The sequence below is a fragment of the Phocoena sinus genome, chromosome 6, assembly GCF_008692025.1.
Source record: "Phocoena sinus isolate mPhoSin1 chromosome 6, mPhoSin1.pri, whole genome shotgun sequence".
Classification (NCBI taxonomy): domain Eukaryota; kingdom Metazoa; phylum Chordata; class Mammalia; order Artiodactyla; family Phocoenidae; genus Phocoena; species Phocoena sinus.
Window position 1 is genome coordinate 105238006 of NC_045768.1, and position 14967 is coordinate 105252972.

At 43.8% G+C, this 14967-nt stretch overlaps 1 protein-coding gene and 1 non-coding gene across 2 annotated transcripts in view; one reads left to right on the forward strand and one right to left on the reverse strand.

Annotated features, from left to right (window-relative positions):
* Positions 1–14967, reverse strand: part of SCARA5 (scavenger receptor class A member 5) — a 117300-nt gene that overhangs the window by 56595 nt on the left and 45738 nt on the right. The gene's annotated exons all lie outside the window — the stretch shown is intronic.
* Positions 9329–9401, forward strand: TRNAD-GUC. The gene has a single exon. It is a non-coding gene; the product is annotated as a tRNA-Asp (tRNA).

Here is a 14967-nt window from a genome sequence, read left to right on the forward strand (position 1 = left end):
CCCAACTCTTGCTCCCCAGGATCACTTTTCACAATAAACTACCAAGCCCGTGTCTCTGGCTCTGATTTCCAAGGAAATTCCAGGCTAAGACAAGAAGCATCCCTTCTTCCCTAAGCATAAAGAGCCCAGCTGTCTTCCCATCTCCCTTTTTGCAGATTCCCTGTTCACATCCTGATTCCCTGTTGTCCTAAGAGCTCACAAATAAGTTTGAATTGGGGATATTCATTTGTTTGTTCGTGCATTAACTCATTCAATACATGTCTGTGAGGTACCGACTCACTATATGGGTTTGGGCAGCAGTAAATACACAGAGGTCTAAAATGTAAGCTTTCCTATCAAGAAATTTATCATTTACTTAGGGAGAAAAGTACACACAAAAGGAACCTGTTTTAAAAGTCTTCTAATGTGTTTCCAAATGTTCTTTGGGAAAAGAAAACCCAAACCCAATATTAAGATTATCTGAAGAAGCTGAATGCAATGAGTGTAATGAGTGAACTTTCTTTAGTAGTCTGGAGTGGCTTCTCATCAGATGCCCCTGCTAGCGGTGCAGAGAGTGAATTGCAAAGAACAGGACCTGGAGAAGGTGTGGAAATGCAGTAGGAGGCTGTGGTCCTGGTGACAGAGGAGGGCCTTGGAGCAGGGCCACGCCTGTTAGGACAGAGACGAGGGACATAAGAGACACGATAGAGAAGTAACATTGTTAGGACTCAGTGGCCTCTTGGAACTGGAGGTTGAAGAATAGGAAGGCTGTAGTACTGTTGAATGATATGGTATCAGCCTGGAGGAATCAAAATGCTATTTCGTGGGGGGCGGGAGGGGGTCCGCTTTTTAAAAAATTAAAGTATAGTTGATTTACAATGTTGTGTTAGTTTCTATGTAGTTTCAGAAACTATATAGTCTTTTTCAGATTCTTTTCTGTTATCGTATATTACAGGATATTGAATATAGTTCCCTGCGCTATACAGTAGGTCCTTGTTGCTTATCTATTTTGTATATAATAGTTTATATCTGCTAATCCCAAACTCCTAATTTATCCTTCCCCCACCACCTCTTCCCTTTGGTAACCATAAGTCTGTTCTCTATGTCTGTAAGTCTGTTTCTGTTTCATAAATAAGTTCCTTTGTGTCCTATTTTAGATTCTACCATATGATGTCATAGCATATAGTATTTGTCTTCCACTGCCTGACTTACTTCACTTAATATGATAATCTCTAGGTCTATCCATGTTGCTGCAAAATGGCATTATTTCATTCCTTTTGTATGGCTGAGTAATACTCCATTGTATATATGTACCATGTCTTCTATATCCACTCATCTGTCAATGGACATTTAGGTTGTTTCCACGTCTTGGCTATCGTAAATAGAGCTGCTATGAACATTGGGGTGCATGTATCTTTTCGAATTAGTGTTTTTGGTTTTTTTTTTAGATACCCAGGAGTAAAATTGCTATTGTTCTATTTTTAGTTTTCTGAGGAACAACCAGACTGTTTTCCACAGTGGCTGCACCAACTTACATTCCCACCAACAGTGTGGGAGGGTTCCCTTTTCTCCACACCCTCTCCAGCATCTGTTATTTGTAGACTTTTTTATGATGGCCATTATGACTGGTGTGAGATGGTACCTCACTGCAGTTTTGATTTGTATTTCTCTAATAATTAGCAACGTTGAGCATCTTTTCATGTGCCTATTGGCCAACTGTATGTGTTCTTTGGAGAAATGACTGTTTAGGTCTTCTGCCCATTTTTTTTTTTTTTTTTTTTGCGGTACGCAGGCCTCTCACTGTTGTCGCCTCTCCCGTTGCGGAGCACAGCCTCCGGACGCGCAGGCCCAGCGGCCATGGCTCACGGGCCCAGCCGCTCCGCGGCATGTGGGATCTTCCCGGACCGGGGCAGGAACCCGTGTCCCATGCATCGGCAGGCGGACTCTCAACCACTGCGCCACCAGGGAAGCCCCTGCCCATTTTTTGATTGAGTTGTTTGCTTTTTTGTTATTGAGTTGTATGAGCTATTTGTATATTTTGGAAAGTAAGCCCTTGTAGGTCACATCATTTGCAAATATTTTCTCCCAGTCCATAGGTTTGTTTTTCTGTTTTGTTTATGGTTTCCTTTGCTGTGCAAAAGCTTATAAGTTTGACTAGGTCCCATTTGTTTATTTTTGCTTTTATTTCTATTCCCTTGGGAGACTGACCTAAGAAAACATTGGTACAATTTATGTCAGAGAATGTTTTGCCTACGTTCTTTTCTAGGAGTTCTGTGGTGTCATGTCTTATATTTAAGCCTTCAAGCCATTTTGAATCAAATTGCTGTAGATAACCAACGAGATGACAAAATCAAAACTCAACATTATCTTAATTGATGTGAAATCTCAGCTGAAGGCAAGAGGATTACATATAAAAGGGACAAATGTGGTATATTGCATTTACAATCAGACTCTCAAAGCGATACCTGGATTCAACATTAGTTAGCTCATCCTTGTCAAATTCTTACCAACACCTCAGACATTCCATGTACCTGTGCTACTTAATCCTCAGAACGACCTGTGAAGTAGGCATTATTTATTATCCCTGTTTTAAAGTGAGGAGAGCTAAAGCTCAGAGAAATTAAGTAAACTTCAGAGGTCTTATAGCTAAGAAGGGGCAAGCCAGAGTTGGGAGCTGGGTGTTCTGATGCCAACTGCAGAGGCTCTCCTTCAGACTCCTCTTGGCTTCACATCATTGTGGGGAAAAAGAAAAAGCACTCACCATGAAAACAAAGTGGTGTGATATTATAATCAGGGACTGTAAATAAGATGATTTCTTGTGGTTATTCTAAGCTGTACCTGTAATCACCCTGCCAAGCTTCAGTGGGCCATCCAGGGAGAGGCAGGTCTAAAAACCATTCTACTCATGGATATGCTTGTTGTTATCATTGTTTCTTTCCTTTTTTTGTCTTTATTTTTTATTTTACTTTTTCCTTCTTTTATTTAAACATTTTTTAAAAGACAAATAAATGGTATATTAGTTTGCTTGGGCTGCCATAGGAAAATACCACAGACTGGCTTCCCTGGTGGCGCAGTGCTTGAGAGTCCGCCAGCCAATGCAGGGGACACAGGTTCGAGCCCTGGCCCAGGAAGATCCCACATGCCACGGAGCAACTAAGCCCGTGTGCCACAACTACGGAGCCTGCATGCTGCAACTACTGAAGCCCATGCGCCTAGAGCCCATGCTCTGCAACAAGAGAAGCCACTGCGATGAGAAGCCCGTGCATTGCACGGAAGAGTAGTCCCCGCTCGCCGCAACTAGAGAAAGCCCACGCACAGCAACGAAGACCCGACACAGCCAAAAATAAATAAATAAAATAAATTAATTTAAAAAATACCACAGACTGCATGACTTAAACAACAGAAATTAGAAATTAATTATCTCATAGTTCTGGAGGCTGGAAGTCCAAAATCAAGGTGTTGGCAGGTTTGATTTCTCCTGAGGCCTTTCTCCTCGGCTTGTACATGGCTGTGTTCATCCCATGTCTTCATGGCCTTCCCTCTGTGCATGTCTGTGTCCTAAACTCCTTTTCTTATAAGGACACTAATCATACTGATTTAGGGCCCAACATGGTGACCTCATCTGACTTTAATCACCTCTTTAAAAGCCCTGTCTCCAAATACAGCCACCTTCTGAGGTACTAGGGGTTAGGGCTTCAACATATCAATTTTGAGGGGTACACAATTTAACCCATAATAAGTGAGGACCTTTACTAGAGATTAACTGGGAAGAAGCTGGGGTGGAGAGTAAAGGTGGGTGCTGATTTCCAAGCCTTGGTCACATCCTTAGGTGGTACTATCCTGGCCAACTCAGAAGAGCCTAGAATGCAACCAGTCTGAGTCTCACGGAGCCAGACCGCCTGGAGATTTGAGGACCAAGCCCCTCTTCAAATCATTGCTGTCTTTGGGTGATGATGCCCTCTTGGGATGTGACAGTTTCATTTAGAAACAAATATCGAGTGGGGAATCTTCTCTATACTTTAATGGGGCTTGTCGGTCCTTTGTTGCAGTTATTTCTACAAAGTAGCCCTCAAAGACTTACTAATGGAATATAGTTATAAATAAAGACCTCTCCTGACAAATTTAGACCCTTATCCTCAAACCACACATGGAAAGGAGAGTCCCATTTAGAGAAAAGTGACTTGCCCCACGGTACACGCTCAGTGATTTTCCCAGGCGCCTTTCTTTGTCCTTTAAGCTGGAGTCCCCATTGATATACAATATAATACAACCCCTAAGCTATAATGAAGCAATCCATCAAGAAGAAGGGGTCGGGGTGTAAATATTGCTCTTTTAGAGCCCAGAGTTGATCTTATCTCCAGCAGTTTTCATTCTAGTTGAAAAGGAAAGTAAAACAACAACAACACAAAAGAAAATGAAAAAAACCTAAAACCTAACTTGCTGGATTTCACTTAATGCACGGCCCTTCTATATACATGGTACCCACCCATCATAGAGCATAAACTCCTCTCTAGAATCTCATGTCATCACTGGGCTAGCAAATGGACCATTCACATTTTTTAAAAGATACAAATAAGTGTTTGAATGTTATTAAGACATGAGACAGTTTCATTGGGTCATGAATAATTCACAAGAGAGGAAACTTTCATATCAGCACTTATTGATTGCTGGACACTTGACCATGTGTGGAATATTAGATACCCACCCCAATCTTTTTTTTTTTTTTTTTTTTTATAGTAGTCCTCAGAGTTAGATGCTGTGGGAAAACTTAGGGGTTTGGTCTACAGGCAAGATACTTACATCAGTGTGAAAATTAAATGTATGCAGTGGAATAGGTACTTTTGTGCTTCACAACCTCATATGCACTGTCCCCGCTCCCTGGCTCACCAAGGCTGGGCCCATGGTTGGTTACTGGGGAGATTAACTGTGTGGGTTCTAAAGAGATGGCCCAGCGTGGGTCATCAGAGCTGGGCTCTGTGCTCAGAGGTGTGGGCAATCTGTTTTTCAATCTGGCATCACGGTTTCAACCTCCAAGGCTGCCTTTTCCACGCCCCCCGTGGGACCTCTTGTCCCAGTCCTTCCATCCCAGAAAGGTGCGCTTCCAATCTCAGCAGGAATCAGACAAGGAAGTGGCAACATCAGGCCTTAAAGGTACCTTGGTGGGCTTCCCTGGTGGCGCAGTGGTTGAGAGTCCGCCTGCCGATGCAGAGGACATGGGTTCGTGCCCTGGTCCGGGAAGATCCCACATGCCGCGGAGCGGCTGGGCCCGTGAGCCATGGCCGCTGGGCCTGCACGTCCAGAGCCTGTGCTCGGCAACAGGAGAGGCCACGGCAGTGAGAGGCCCGCATACCGCAAAAAAAAAAAAAAAAAAAGGTACCTTGGCGACCATGTGCATGCCCCTCCCTCTTTCACAGATATGAAAACAGAGTCCTAGACAGAAGGACCCTCTTGCCCCAGGTCACACAGGTAGATAGAGGTGTAGATGGGATGACTAACCCCATGGTCCTTCCACTTAACTGAACAGAAGAAGAGAGAAAACTAATATTAATGACTGTCCACTCAGTATTGGATAGTGGGCTGGGTGTCATGTATTTTATCTCATATGATCCTTTGAGATCGCCATTCGTATGTCCAGTTTCACAAATGAGATGTGTTCTGTATTGTATCTGTGAGTATACATACAGGCATGCCTTGTTTTATCATACTTTGCAGACACTGTGTCTTTTACAAATTCAAGGTTTGTGGCAACCCTGCATCAAGCAAGTCTATTGGCACCATTTTCCCAACAGCGTTTGCTCATTTTGTGTCCCTGTGTCACTTTTTGGTAATTCTTGCAATATTTCAATCCTCCATCTCCCGGCAAAAAAGATTACAACTCCCTGAAGGCTCAGATGATGGTTAACATTTTTTAGCATTGGAGTATTTTTTTTGTTTTGCGGTACGCGGGCCTCTCACTGTTGCGGCCTCTCCGGACGCGCAGGCCCGGCGGCCATGGCTCACGGGCCCAGCCGCTCCGCGGCATGTGGGACCTTCCCAGACCGGGGCACGAACCCGTGTCCCCTGCATCGGCAGGTGGACCCTCAACCACTGCGCCGCCAGGGAAGCCCTCACTGGAGTATTTTTAAATTAAGGTATGGACATTGTTTTTTTAGACATAATGTTATTGCACACTTAATAGACTATAGGATAGAGTGAACATAACTTTTATATACACTGGGAAACCAAACAATTCGTGTGACTCGCCTTATTGCAATATTCACCTTATTGTGGTGGTCTGGACCCAGACCCACACGATCTCTGAAGTATGCCTGTATATGTAATTATTTTCTGTATATTATGAGTTTTGACTTCTTAAGAAACCTTTTTTGGCTGGGGAGAGACAGCTCTTCCTGAAGCCAGCCAATTCTTAGAGATGCAAATGACCCAGCGGAGAGCATCCTTTACTATCCAATCTGGAGCCATACCTCCTCTCTCTGGCCCCAAGAAGCAATATTCCTCTACCTTAATGAGCCCAGGGCCAGGTAAAAGGCAACTAGAGACCACCTCTAGAGCCCGAAGTCCACCGAAATTATTCAAACTAGCTAACCCTAAATTACTTACCCTGCCCTGCCTCGTCTTTCTCACAGAAACCCCAAGAAAGGCCGTGGCCTAACTGTTCCCCTCACTCCTGTCTTCTGCTTCCTGATGCCCCTGATGCTTCCCCATGTGGCCCTGTGTGGCCTTCGTGCCTCCTGTCTCTGGGACCTGTGAGTACAAGACACTTGGTTTGAGCCTCTGTCTCCTCTTGTGGCCACACATGCCTGGCCATTTCATAAAAGAATACATGACATGTTCATATCCCCAGTTCTACAGATGAAGCTCAAAAAGACTGAGCCGCTTGTTCGAGAAAACACTACGTGCAAATGGCAAATCCAGATTTAAACCCCGGAGTACGTGACTTTTTGCTCTACCCCATGTGCGGTCCATCCCTCTGGCGCCAGTAAGAGCCTCCTGTTGCTGGGTTAGAGGGGCCCCCTCCACCTCTCCAGTCCGCCTCCCAGCCACAGTCACATGAGGCCATAATCTGAAATCAGGGAGGGCAGCGAGCATGTTTCTGTGTTTCTATCTTTCTGGACAATTTGTTCCATAAGTGCTTGTTTTCAAACAGCTCAATATGAGTCTCCTAGGGTTTCCATGCAGCTTTCAGTTGGAGTCCTGTGAGCTCTCCCCATTGGCTGATTTTCTCAGATCCATCTTTCTTCATTTCTTGAGTCTGTCATAAAGTATTTTGAGGAGGTTGGAAATTATTCTCACTAATAAACATGTGAGGGATCTGAGCCAGACATGCCAGGAGTCTTGGCACTTACTGAGTTTCCTCTTTTGGAACACGAGGTTTGCAGCCAATGTGTCAGATCTCTTATATCTTTGTTCTTCAGAACTCGGACTCGTGGTGCAGTTAGATCATGGATTGCTTTGAGCTAAAAGTGACCTTAATAATCATTTACTTCTCGATTTCAGATGAGGAGATGAAGGCTGAGAAAGGTGATATGAAAATGTCCCAGGTCATCTAACAATTGGTGGCAGAATCAGGGCTAGTTCTCATATATCTTGAAATCCAGTTCACATCTCTTTCTACTATACCACACTGTTGTCCAGGAAATCAGAATAAGGCATCCATCCATCCATCCATCCATCCATGTGAATCATTATCAACAAAAATGCGAAAGCATTTTCACCCAAACAGGCAGAGTTTTTCCAACTAAAAACATTTACACCAAGAGTAAGAGTTACTTTGAAATATTAATTGGTCCCCAGAGTATCTTGCATTATTAGATCGGATATTGTTAGTATTACAAAAATATTTACTACTGCAGAAGAGTCCTATGAAATTGTGCCAGTGACAATCACCAATCACAATGTGGTATTATGTGGGTTCAGCGCCTTTTCTACAAAAGGGAAAAATTTAATGACGACTTTTAACATATTGTAATTAAAAAAAAACAAAACACTGCATGTATCTCATATGTACAATTGTTCAAAAACTGACATCTTGGTGTGAAGTGCAGATTATATAAAGGAAGTGGATTTGAGAATGTCATAGACTCTGCAAATTGGATGGGTCCTTACACGTAGATTAGAAAGGAAGGAATATCGAACTTAGAGTCCAAAGACCAGGGTTCAAGTCCTGCCGACCACTTCATTTGCTGCTCTTGGACAAGGGAATTCATCATTCTGAGTCTCTCCCTTTTCATCTAATAATAGAATTAACAACATCTATCTGGGGGGGGCGGGGGGGGGCATTGTGAGAACTAATAAACTGTAATTGAGCACTTATTATGGGCCAGGCACTGTGTTTTGTTTTATGTAGATGTTATCTCATTTGAGGAAATCAAACATGTGGGAAGAAAACCCCAGCTCTAGTGCGAAGGCCTATTCAAATTCAAGCTTTCGGTGTTCAGGTAACCCTCTACTCTACTCTAGGTGCCTTCCCTTCCTTCATCGATTATCAGATTAGTTGACATGAATATTCATAATAGTACATCGAAGAGTTGTATACAGCTTTACATAATTGTATACTTTTCACCAGCACTTAATCCCCATTTACATTAGAGGAAGAACTGAGGACAGTGAAAAGAAATGGTTTTTCCACCATCAGCCAGTGACAGCCAGGCCTTGAGATGCAGTCCCACATACATTTGTCCCTCATCTTCCTCCTGTTTGTGACTCTCTGGGGTTCCTGGGGGTGAAGAGGGTGAAGACCACCCCCCCGCCCCACTCCTTCCCCTGGGACCTGGTATCATTGGGTACTTTCCAAAGAGATCCAAACACTGATTCCCCTCTTTTCTACCAGCGCCACCAAGCTTGTCGGCTCTCCCATCAGGAGGGGACCTGCCACTGTCTTCAATGGGCAGACTGATCTAGTAACTCGACCTCCTCCGTGAGCCCTCCTCTGGCTACGCCTGAATCACTGCTGTGCCCGGATTCGGACCTGCTTTCAAATGCCCAGGCCTCTGGGGAGTTTTTCTACTTTATACTCATCAGTGACAAACCCAGGGTAGCTGCGTCCCCCTCCTTTCCTTGCTTTACTTCTTGGACCCCGTAGAAGAAGAATTGTGCTGACTTGGCTTATCCTTGTGCTGTTGGAATACACCTGGAGTTGAACTGCCTTGAGTGGGACAGTAGGCCGGAAAAAATCCCCTTAGCTGCTACTCAAAACTTTCTTCCTGCTCCTGACGCCCAAGCCTACTTTATCCCTCATTCTTAGAAGTAACTCTGTACGTACTTTACCAAGGATATGAAAGCCACGCACTCTATGTCCTCTGCACCTTGCAGCCCTGCGTGCGCATTGTTTCCTCTAAGATCAGGGAATTCCCTGGTGGCCCAGTGGTTAGGGCTCCGCTCTGTCACTCCTGAGGGCCCGGGTTCAATCCCTGGTCAGGGAACTAAGATCCCATAGGCTACTTGGTGCAGCCAAAAAACAGAAAACACATTGTTTCCTGTAAGATCAGAGTGAGAAGCATCCTTTTCCCTTCCCAAGGAGACCCGCTGCCTCTGCCCTCCGTGCCACACCCCTTAGCTCCACACAGGAAGGTCAGTGGTGGGGACGGAATGCAGAGTGCCTGTGACTCCATCAAGGGCTCAGGCACAGCTGGAGCACCAAGTGGGGAGAGAGGGTGGGGTGTTCATGGATTTCCTCCTAAATAACGAAGATTCCGCACAAGGTAGTCATTTTAATATTTGAAGACAGATCCCCTTTCCTTAAAGTTTCAAGGCCCATCACTACAAAAACCATTCTCCTTTGAATGTGTTTCAGCTTGTCTGCAATTAGCAGTAAATGTTTAACAACTGGTTCTCCAAGGGAAAAACAAAAATCCCTCTTTGCAGCACTTGCCAATTTCTGAGGTGTAAATACTCCCACTATGGCCTACATCAAGCTACCGAGAGGACATCACAGTTCGGAGCTGGGGAAAGACACCTGTAATTGAAGCCGGCCTCAGCACTCCAGGGTCTGTGTCCACCTGTAACTCTAGTGTCACTGAGGTGGGCTAGGAAAAAACACCATTTTATGACCAGCTTTGTGATAACTGATTCAGGCAATAGTTATCAGTGGATGATAAAAATCACTGAGTGAGAGACTGTTGGGAAACAGTATATCTACACAGTATCAAAGAGTCTCCCACAGATCACTTCTTAATTAGAAAGGAAATAAAAGGTACCTTTACAGTAGATGAAGACCTCAACCAAGTGATCAAATTTAACATCATCAGTAAAGGAACAAAATGACATAATATGTCCCTGATGCAATTCGCTGAGCAGGATTTATGAAATAATTCTGCCACCAATGTTTTACTGATATCTAATCACAGGGAAACAAACAAACTCAAATTGAGGGACATTATACCAGGCAACAGACCTGTGTTCTTCAAAGATATCATGGTCGAAAAGGGAACCTTCTTGCACTGTTAGTGGGAATGTAAATTGATACAGCCACTATGGAGAACAGTATGGAGGTTCCTTAAAAAACTAAAAAGAGAACTACCACATGACCCAGCAATCCCACTGCTGGGCATATACCCTGAGAAAACCATAATTCCAAAAGAGTCATGTACCAAAATGTTCACTGCAGCTCTATTTACGGTAGCCAGGACATGGAAGCAACCTAAGTGTCCATCGACAGATGAATGGATTAAGAAGATGTGGCACATATGTACAATGGAATATTACTCAGCCATAAAAAGAAATGAAATTGAGATAGTTGTAGTGAGGTGGATGGACCTAGAGTCTGTCATACAGAGTGAAGTAAGTCAGAAAGAGAAAAACAAATATTGTATGCTAACACATATATATAGAATCTAAGAAAAAAAAAGGTCATGAAGAACCTAGGGGTAAGACGGGAATAAAGACACAGACCTACTAGAGAATGGACTTGAGGATATGGGGAGGGAGAAGGGTAAGCTGGGACAAAGTGAGAGAGAGGCATGGACATATATACACTACCAAACGTAAAATAGATAGCTAGTGGGAAGCAGCCGCATAGCACAGGGAGATCAGCTCGGTGCTTTGTGACCACCTAGAGGGTGGGACAGGGAAGGTGGGAGGGAGACGCAAGAGGGAAGAGATATGGGATATATTTATATGTATAGCTGATTTACTTTGTTATAAAGCAGAAACTAACACACCACTGTAAAGCAATTATACTCCAATAAAGATGTTAAAAAAATATATCGCGGTCATGAAAAACCATCAATGGCTAGGAGTTATTTTAGATAAAAGAATGACTAAAGAGACATGGTAACTGAATGGGTAATCCTGGCTTTGCAACTGTGTACAAGCCCCTGTGTCTGCCTTTTGAAGTAAAATGCTGACTTAGGAGTAAAGATTGGGAAATGTGAAGATGGAGAAACAGAGAATAGCCGTTGGGCTGGGGAACCAGTAACAATTTAGACTATAAATCTGCCACATTGCAGAATCACTGAACTCCCAGTTCCCTGAAAGATACAGATAAAGGCCTGACACACATTCCTAAGTTGTTTGTACAGGAAGCTGACCCACCAGATGAAAACTGCTGACCACAGGAGCATGGACCCCTAGACTGGTTGAAAGCGGAGGGTAGATGATGCTTGAAACTTCACCTTGATGCCAGCCAATCCGAGAATGGTCCACAAGCTGATCACGCCCTGCTCCTTGAACACTATAAAATTCCTCACTACCCGCCTCCAGGGTGGGTCACACAGTCTTGAAGGCATTAGCCCGCTGTGCTCCCCTGTGCCTGCTGGCAAAGCAATAAAAGCTCCTCTTCTCAGGCTTCCTTGGTGGTGCAATGGTTAAGAAATCGCCTGCCAATGCAGGAGACATGGGTTCGAGCCCTGGTCTGGGAGGATCCCACATGCCGCGGAGCAGCTGAGCCCGTGCGCCACAACTACTGAAGCCCGTGCACGTAGAGCCCGTGCTCCGCAACAAGAGAAGCCACCGCAATGAGAAGTCCGCACACCGCAACGAAGAGTAGCCCCCGCTCGCTGCAACTAGAGATCGTCTGCGTGCAGCAACAAAGATCCAACGCAGCCATAAATAAATAAAATAAATTAAAAATAAAATAAAAAGCTACTCTTTTTTACTTCACCCAGAACTCTGTCTCCGCCTTTCTATTCAGCACCGGTGAACAGAGGCTGAGTTTCAGCAACAGCTTTGATCCTGCAGCAGGTTAAAAAAAATGCTACGGAAGCAAGTTAATTATGGACGATATATTTACGATTGTACTGTACCTACATTACATTTCCAAATGTAAAAACTCTAAGTGGTGATATAATAGAATTTCCTTGTTCTTGGAAATCCATACTAAAGTATTTAGGGGTGAAGTTTACAACTTACTTTCAAATGGTTCTACAACAACAACAAAATAGTACTAATAACAATGAGAGAGGATGGGAGAGAGAGAAAACGTAGCAAAATGTTAACAATTGAAGCACCAAGGTGAAGGGTATATAGACACTCATTATACAATGTTTCCAACTCCTCTGTAGGTTTAAAATGTTTTTCAAAATAAAAAACTGAAAAGACAGGAAGAAAGGACAAACAGGAATTGCAGAGCTGTCTAAACCACGTGGAGCCAGACAGTACTGTCACCTCCCTTATTCTACACACTGCACCGCTATTAACATGACTCTGATGGCAATAGCTTTTGGTGAGCAGCTGTATTATACAGTTACTCATTCTGCCAACCTCAAACCCTGAGTCTCCCTTTAAAATTCCTGTCAAGTGCACCTTCCCTATGCTGGAACACAGGACCTCATGCTCATCCAAGATTCTCAGTTTTGGGCTATCTATGTGGGTTTCAGGCTCATCTTGGATTCTGAGCCTGCATTCCTTTGAATGGAATACAGATCTCTGTGAACTGGAAGAAACAAGGCACATGTTATCTGGGGTCGAACTACACGTAACAAAATTTACTGAGCACACAAAATGTGCAAAGCAGTGGACTGGGTACAGAGAAATCAGCAATAACTAAACAAGATGTGATTGTTGATTTCAGCTTCTGGAAGGTAAGAACTAAGCCTTACACACCCTTGGTCACCCTCTAGTATTCCCGGAGCGTGTAGTAGATACTTGATAAATATCTGATGTTGCGTTACATAGGTAAGCAGGAAAAAGGCTTAAAGAGCCAGTTTCTTAAGAGATGCTACAAGTAACAATCAAATGTATGAAAAACTTTGTGAGATTATTAGTTATCAGAGAAATGCAGAATAAAACAAAATGAAATCTCTCTAAAAATAATGGGACGGTGCTACATCATGCTGGCAAAACTATGGTGAAAACTTGTACATTTATCTATTGCTGATGACAATATCAAATACTTTTGGAAAGCAGTTTGCCAAAATATATCAAGAGCCATAAAAATGTTCACATCCTTTGTCCAATAATCTCACCGCTGGGAATTTACCCTAAGGAAACAGTCCAAAAGAAGGGAAATGGAATAGCACAAAGAAATTCACTGTATCCTTGTTTGTAGGGGTAAAAAACTGGGGAAAGTCATGACTGAACCATTTAGGAATAATTAAATGATTATACATCCACTTGGTAGACTTTGATGAAGCCCTAAAAATGACAGCTATGAGGTCTATTACGTAACAATGTGGGGAATGCATACGCTTTAATATTAAGCAAACACACACACACAGATCAAGACTGGGATTCTTAAAAATAATTGATTTTTGGGGCTTCCCTGGTGGCGCAGTGGTTAGGAACCTGCCTGCCAATGCAGGGACACGGGTTCGAGCCCTGGTCCGGGAGGATCCCACATGCCACGGAGCAACTAAGCCCGTGCGCCGCAACTACCGAGCCTGCGCTCTAGAGCCCATGAGCCACATGTAGTGGCTCTGAGCCACTACAACTACTGAGCCCACGTGCCACAACTACTGAGCCTGCATGCCTAGAGCCCGTGCTATGCAACAAGAGAAGCCACCTCAACAAGAAGCTGGCGTACTGCAACCAAGAATGGCCCCTGCTCGCCGCAACTAGAGAAAGCCTGCGCTCAGCAATGAAGACCCAATGCAGCCAAAAAAGAAAATTGATTTTTTGTGGTGGAATTATGAGTAATTTTTATTCTATTTTCTGATGGTATTATATTTGAGCAAAAGAAAGAATTTAAAATAATCATCTATTGAATAAAGGAGGAAATGATTGTGTTAGGGGCTAAATCGTGTCCTCCCACCCAAAAGTCATGTGTTGAAGTCCCAACCTCCGGTACCTTAGAATGCTAACTGTATTTGGACGTATTTTAAACTGTATTTTAGAGAGGTGATTAACTTCAAATGAAGCCATTGGCCTTGATGCAATATGACTTGTGTCCTTATAAGAAGAGAAGACACCAGGGGCAGAAGAACACAGAGAGATGACCTGGTCAAGAGGCAGCAAGAGGGCGGCCATCTGCAAGCCAAGGAGAGAGGCCTCAGGAGAAGCCAACCCTGCTGACACCTTCATCCTGGACTTCCAGTCTCCAGAACTGTGAGAAAATAAATTTCTGTTGTTAAAGCCACCTGGTGTATGGTATTTTGTTATGGCAGCCTGAGCTAATACAGGCTGTTGTAGACAACCCAGCCCGGCGGGGGTCACTGTGCTATGACCATGAATCTGGCAAACAGAAGACCAGATGTGATGGACTGGTCATTATCGACAGTCCAAGTGTACCCAGGACCACAGAGACTCTCACGAGGTCCTTTTTACCCACTTTAGCCCAGTGGGTAGAATGTGTAATTTTCAGGCAGTGGCTCTAAAACTTGCTGCGAATCAGAAGCACCCAAGTCACTCTGAGGTTACAGCCTGGAGATTCCGACTTAGGAATGGGCTGGGCCCTGGCAAGCTGCATTTCTAATAACAACCCTATCCCATTTCTGTTTCAGTGACATTGCTGTACTGAGAGCTGTGGGATGATGAAAGTTTATTATCTCCTTAGCTTTTGGTTTTCTTCTCTAATTTCCTTCAACCTCTTCTGTCTCTCCCAGCAAACAGAGG